A 6,745-nucleotide genomic window follows, 5' to 3' on the forward strand; every position below is an offset into this window, starting at 1 on the left:
ACACACACACACACACACACACACACACACACACACACACACTATCTGCTTTTCTTTTTTTTTTTATTTTACACCCCTGAAACTGAACAGGTGTTTATCGGCTCACTCTCAAGGTCCAATGGTCATCAGTTGTCCTCAATGCTTTTTACGGATGCCTCCAAAATGTTTACGTATCACATTTAGATTATTACCTGTGCAGAAAATATATTGAGTTTTCAAAGTCATGGTCAGACTTTTGAACAACTTAGTCAAAGAATCAATTTATTTGTGCGATTTGAGCGAACAATCAAAGATCATCAGCAAACGTTGATACGCCGACGGTTGCTCTTCTTGCAGGAACCCAAATATTGAGTCTGAATGTGGCTGAATGCAAGTTTTTTCACGTTGAGGTGTGGCTAAAGATGTTTCCAGGCTGGTTTTATTGTTTTGAATTGAACATCTGAAGGCCACGGGACATGAACACGCGTTCACCAAGTGTCACGCCTAGCTTTTCGGAACAATGTTGTTATGGATAAATAATTCTGTGTTTTTCCTCCATCTCTTTTGGCTGCTTGACGCTCGCATGAAAACACACACACGTGCACGCACGCACACACATGTAAGGCTAAGGAAATCGCATCACAGGGGAACGCTCTCTTTAGGGCGTAGCTTATCTAGAAGCTAAAAGGAATCAAAAGCTATTGTCCGGGGCCATTCTGTGTCGTCCCTTAAGGACGCATAGCAGTGGACCGGTGCTGTAACGGTAAACTATTTCTCTGTTGATCCTAAACAATGTTATCGCTTATTTGGCTTTAATAAATTGGACTGATGATTTGAACTCTGTTTTCTTGGTCATTCGAGACGATCTCTCCCAAAAAAAAGAGCGCAGAGCGACAACGTCAACATCTAACTGGAATAATCTCAAGGGTTAACAAGCAGCCAAGCAGAGACAAAACTTCAAGTTTCTGTGTTTGTTGGACCTCATTAATAACCCCCAGTGAGGACCTCTGGGTCAGCGCTGACAAATCCTCTGAATGCTTTAAGTTGACCCAGCTGATAATATCAAAGATAAACCTTAACCTGCAGTTGGGACCGAGCTGTCAATCTGGTAGGAGGGAGAAGATTTATAAAGGGGCAAACTCGTTTGTTTAAAGGTCAACAATAAAGATCTAAAAATAGGCCAACAATAAACCAGAGCTGTGCTTTTTCCAGGCCAAGTTTCAGGGAGGAAATTTTTTTTTCTTCTTTTTCTTCTTCTAGAAATCTCCAGAGTATGTTTGAAGTCACGAATGTAATGTGGCTTAAAAAAAAAAAAAATCAAACAACTGACCGTTCCTAGAAATGTCTGATAATTATCGTTCCTGCTCGGGACAAGAGATTCTGGGAATCCAACAACTGAATAAAAAAGTAAAAGATAAAACAGAATAACAAAGAGTAGATGAGTAGATATCATGATACAGAGAGCCAGGAACACGCAGGTTTCTAAACTTACTTTACCTCAGTCATCTCTTGCTGCGAATGTTTTCCAACCTCAACGTCTTTCCACATCTTCTGGACCAAATCCACCCGGTGGTTTTATGAGGGTTTCTGTAGCTGATTAGTGTGGCTCTACTTTTATAAGATCAGAATTGACCCAGCAGGACAGGAAGTGCATTGACCTTCAGAAATGTGTAGGAAATATTTTGTGGACTGTTTTTATTTTACATATTAAAAATTAGTGATGAAATTCTTTAAGAACAACTAAATTAAATGCATATAATATTCTCTAGAGTTACAGCCTAAATATGGATTTTCATTGTGTTTGTTTCACAAAATAAAATGTTTACATTTAAAGTAAAACAAAATAACTCCAAATTATTGGAAATAATAGAGTAGAGGCAACATATCGTTATCTATAAAGTTTAAATGCTCAACTTTAAGCTAAGTCCACAGGTGTGTTTCTGTTTTAGAAAGATTTGTACTCTGAGGTATTCATGACCTCTACAGTAATTCCCTCCTGTTTCCAGTCACAAAATCAAATCATATCAAAACAGTTTTTATCTGTATGCTTCCAAACTAGGTCAATGTGAAAAGATATTAATATTTTCAGTGGTGTGGAAAAGTGTTTCCTGATTTCCCATCATTTTGCATGTTTGTCGCTCTTCAGTGTTTCACAACATCAACCCAATTTCAATATTTAAGACAACACAAGTAAGCACACAACACAGTTTTTAAATTAAAATGTTTGTTATTAAAGAAGAAAACAATCTTACAATCAAATTCAGATGGCTCTGTATAACTGTAAAAGTGTTCCTTAATGTTGGAGCTCTGTTTAAAATTGACAAGATGTTCAAGATTCATTTAGAAAAATGGATTTCAAGAGTTTTCTGGATTTGCATTATAGATACTTTCTTTTTCTTTTTTTGCTTGATGTTTTATCTTTTGCTCACATTTGGGCTTTTAACATATTTACTGCCTTTAAATTTATTTTAAAGAGAAGTGCTTTCCAAACTCTTAACTAAAAGCTGAATGTAAATGTGCGAATTATAGTCTACAAATTAAATTGTAAAATTGCTCACATCAATTTTAGTCACTTTTAGAAATCTCTGGAATGCAGAAACAGAAGCTTAATTAATGATGAACTTGTAATGTATCAATGGAGGTTTTCAAACAGAAGATCTGAGTTTAGATTTCACCTCTCAACAGGAAAAAGAACCTTAACGTACAGCCATCACGTTTTAGATAAAAACATGTTGCTTTAGAATGACCTAGTCAAAGTCCAGATCTACATGAACTTGAGAGCCGGTGGCACAACCTGAATGTTGATGTAACCATTTATCCTTTTGCTTCCTCTTTCTAATCATGCATTACTTAATGTTGGTCTATCGCAATAAAACCAAATTAATAATACGCTGAGGTAGAAGTGTGACAAAAGGTGAAAAAGATAAAACGCTGCATCATGTTTCAGAGTGCAAACCCAAAGCTTCGGTTTTGAGTTTGTACAACACATCTGGTGATACAATGGACAACTCTACAGGTATAAATGATAGGGGAAGCTTAAAGTTCTGCATCCTGATCAATATATCAAATTTAGGAATTTATGTCCTTGTTAAAACCAAACAAATAAAACAACCTCACCCATGTCACCAACACCTGAGGTGCTCTAAAACATGGGTCCTGCTCCACCTTAAACGGCCCGTTTTACGACCAGACTGTTTGCGGAGCGCGTTTTACAGCTCCTCTGATTGCATGACTGGCCACGGAGGGCTTATAAGTTTAAAAGCAGATTTCACTGTCGCTTTACCTTTGAAAAATAAAACGTTATGTGACTGGTGAAGTGATACCTGGAAAGGCTGTAAGTTTCTCATTAGCTTTCCAGGAACAGACATACGATGAACATGTGAGGATGAGGCGCATCATGGAAGAGTGAACAGATAAATGTTTAAACAGACTCTCCTCTGAACTGCTTAATAATTATTGCACCAGATTTTTGGAGGAATATTTCATCTATCTTGAGAATCCCTTTTCTTTAATGACACGCAATGTTTAGAAGTCCAGCAAACATTCAAGATACACCAAAGCAGTGAAAAATAAAACCAACATTATATGTCAAAAGTTTTGGATGTGGCAGATTATATGCGTCATGTCAAGCAGTTCATTGTGGTGGGGGGATTCAAAGGTCTGCACTGTGTTCACTTTTATTTAAGGCAGCAATTAAAAAAAAACATTCTACACTCTGCACCAATCAGATTTGAGCAGCATTCAAAACACACTAATAATTGATAGGCTGTTGCCAGGCAACTGTCAGATCTGACCAACCACTCCCACAAAATGTGGATTTGAGCTGTTGAACACTTTCCAGACACACCTTTTTAACGCTGTCCTTGACCCTGACTGGAGATAAATATTTGATTTACCACTAAACAATATCAAATTATGGAAACAAATCTTCTAGAAAGTCGTAATACTAAGTATTTAGGTAGGCTGACCTATAATCTGATCTACATGGTGAACAAAGCCACTGGTTTCTCATGAGAAGAGTTCGATAAATAAAGGTTCTTCCATGGGAACCACAAGTAACCCTGAGATCTGGATCTGCTAGCTATTAAAAATACATTTTAATTTAGTTATTAAAAGCTTTTTCTCAATGGTATCTCTAATAGAGTGGTTGCTCATCTTAAAAAACATCAATCTGGAAGCTTCTCAACTGATAAGAACCGCATCTCCACAGGTTATATATCACATCTCTGAGGCGAGAGAAAGCCGTCCGGTTGATGTTCACTCTGGAAGTCAAGGCCACTTCCTGGTGGAGCCTCGGGTTACTTTAGTCAAATCTTTCAAACGTATGCTTCGTGTTTACATTAGCCGTTAGCAGAAATGTATATGTAAGAGAAACTGCTTGAAAATAAATTTACATTTTCATAATATTTAAATTTATTGAGTGGGTCTGTAAATGTGAGATGTTCTTGAATGGCCTCTGCTTACCCTAACTCAGTATTTTCGAGTTGATTTAACGATTTTCTTTAATCCTCTTACTTTTCTTTTTCACCTGGGTAAGTCATAGCTGGTTGCAGCTTTAACATTCAGACTGAGACGGAACAGGCCCGTCTCTTCTGAACAGGATTTTCACTCATTACGCTTCTCTCATATAGAATTAGACTGCAGCCTTCTGACAAGAAAAAACTGAAAGATCAAATCTTTAAGAAGAAATCCCAATCAAAAATCTTCAAAAAGGGGAAGAAGGGAAAGGCAGAAGTGTGCTGATCTAGATTGATCAGGAAATGGCTACTTGCTGAAATAACTCTTTTCTACTGTCAGAGCAATGCTTGTAAAAAGTCTGAAACATCTGGGACTGAACCAAAAAAGCTTGGACGGAGGACATTAATAGGATTTCTGACATTTAAAAACAGCAGCAAAATGTAGCCTCTTGACCGCCATAAGAATTTATTTTTAAAGGATTTTTTTATGCTTCCTTACTGAGGAATTGTGGATGACTGTTTGAAAAATGTTTGTGAAAACCAATGTGAGAAAATACAATTTTAGCTGAGTTATGTAAATAGGAGGAGTTGTTAATTACGAGTGGCTCAAAGCAAAGCGGATACCTGAACTTTGCTTAAGTCCAGTCGCCTGCCTGAGGGTTTTGCCCTTTGTTCTGTTTTGAAGAGTGGAAAATTTTCCAGTTATCTGGACCCGCTGCTACTCATTAATTACTCAGAAATTTGAGTCATTAGACTCATAATGAGGCTAAAGTCCGTGTAAGTCCAGCCTAATCAACGTCTTTTATTGGCCTAATCAAAAATGGAGGCGGACGCCGCTGGAAGAATTTTACCGGCCTCACTGAGACGGGTCTGGATAGAAACACGCTGCCCGGGTCCTCGGAGGTTCTGTCAGACATGCCTCAGACTCCAGAAAGATTCAAGTTGCCAGCTTGATTTTACAGCAGGAAGGCTTACAGAGGCTATCAGCTCTATGCGCCGTTATCAACTTCAGGAGGGGTAACTCATTAACCCGTCTGACGACACCGAAACTCACCAGACCTGTCAAGGAAAAAATTATCTGTTTACCGGGAAAAGATGTCACTAGGAGAGAGAAACAGGAAAATACGAGAGGAACCCAGGAAAACCGAGACTTGAAAACACATTTTACCCTCAATGGTTTATCAGAGCAGTGCTAATTCAGATCCGCTCCGGTGAGTTTCAGTTGCCGGGCCAACGTTCATTGAGTGCAGCAGGATATTAATATGTAATCAACATGTAGAAATGCAACTGGGAACAATGTGCATGCCCCCATCACGCTGTAATTAAGGTTATTGTGTAATCCAGTACAACAGCACTTCATTGTTTGACACCGAGCATGATGACCCGCACCAACACAATGGAGCAACATTTCATGTCCAGTTAATGTGTAATATTCTTTTATACATCTTTTTGAAATCGAGGTTTGCACCAGATCCTGGTTTCCAAGGTAACTGTCCAGCAAGTTGGTGGAGAAACACTGAGATGCCAAAAAGTAAGAATAAAAAAGTGTCATCTGATGAATTTGGTTCTGCAGCTCAACCTTAATAGCTTCATTAAATCTCATGAGCTGTTTAAAAAAACATTTTTATTAAAATTTTCAGTAGCTTTTCTGATCAATCAGACTTGCGGTGCAATAATGTGTCAATAACTGTAGAGGGCGCTGTATAAATTAGGTGCATGCAGAGAGATTTAAGTTAATGCTCTGAAGAGCAATAACTTTTTATTGCTCTTTATTGCTCAGGGTGTTTTATGAAGTTGTAAAATATCAAAAAGAAAGAAACTTTCGCTTGTTGTGAATTATGACCTTACCAGCATAAACATCTCCTCTCACCGATTGATTGAAAAAAAAAAAAAGATTAAAGAAGTTTTGACACCATAATGTTTCCATAAACCTTGACTCTGGTTAGCAGGTACAGCCTAAAGAGTATTTAAATTTTTTGAAGGAATATTTACTACATTTTGGTTAATTCAGCATCTAGATTTTAATCTTAACCCAACTAAAGTTGAGATGTTCTTATAATTGTATTTCCTTCAATTGTTGCTTAAATGTTGAATCCAAGCAAAGTTACACTGGAGAACTGTGTTTTTTTTTGTTGTTTTTTTTAATCGTGATTTGTACAATAAATCTGCAGGTAAAATATAGTAAATTTTGAAAAAACTACTGATAATTTATTTAAAAAATCTCAACATCACTTTCACCGTTTCTCAGTCTTTATGATTTGCAGTAAAAAAAAACAAAAAAACAAAAAAAAAACAAACAGTGACATAAA

This window comes from Poecilia formosa, unplaced genomic scaffold (assembly GCF_000485575.1).
Source record: "Poecilia formosa unplaced genomic scaffold, Poecilia_formosa-5.1.2 Scaffold41, whole genome shotgun sequence".
In the NCBI taxonomy this organism is placed as follows: domain Eukaryota; kingdom Metazoa; phylum Chordata; class Actinopteri; order Cyprinodontiformes; family Poeciliidae; genus Poecilia; species Poecilia formosa.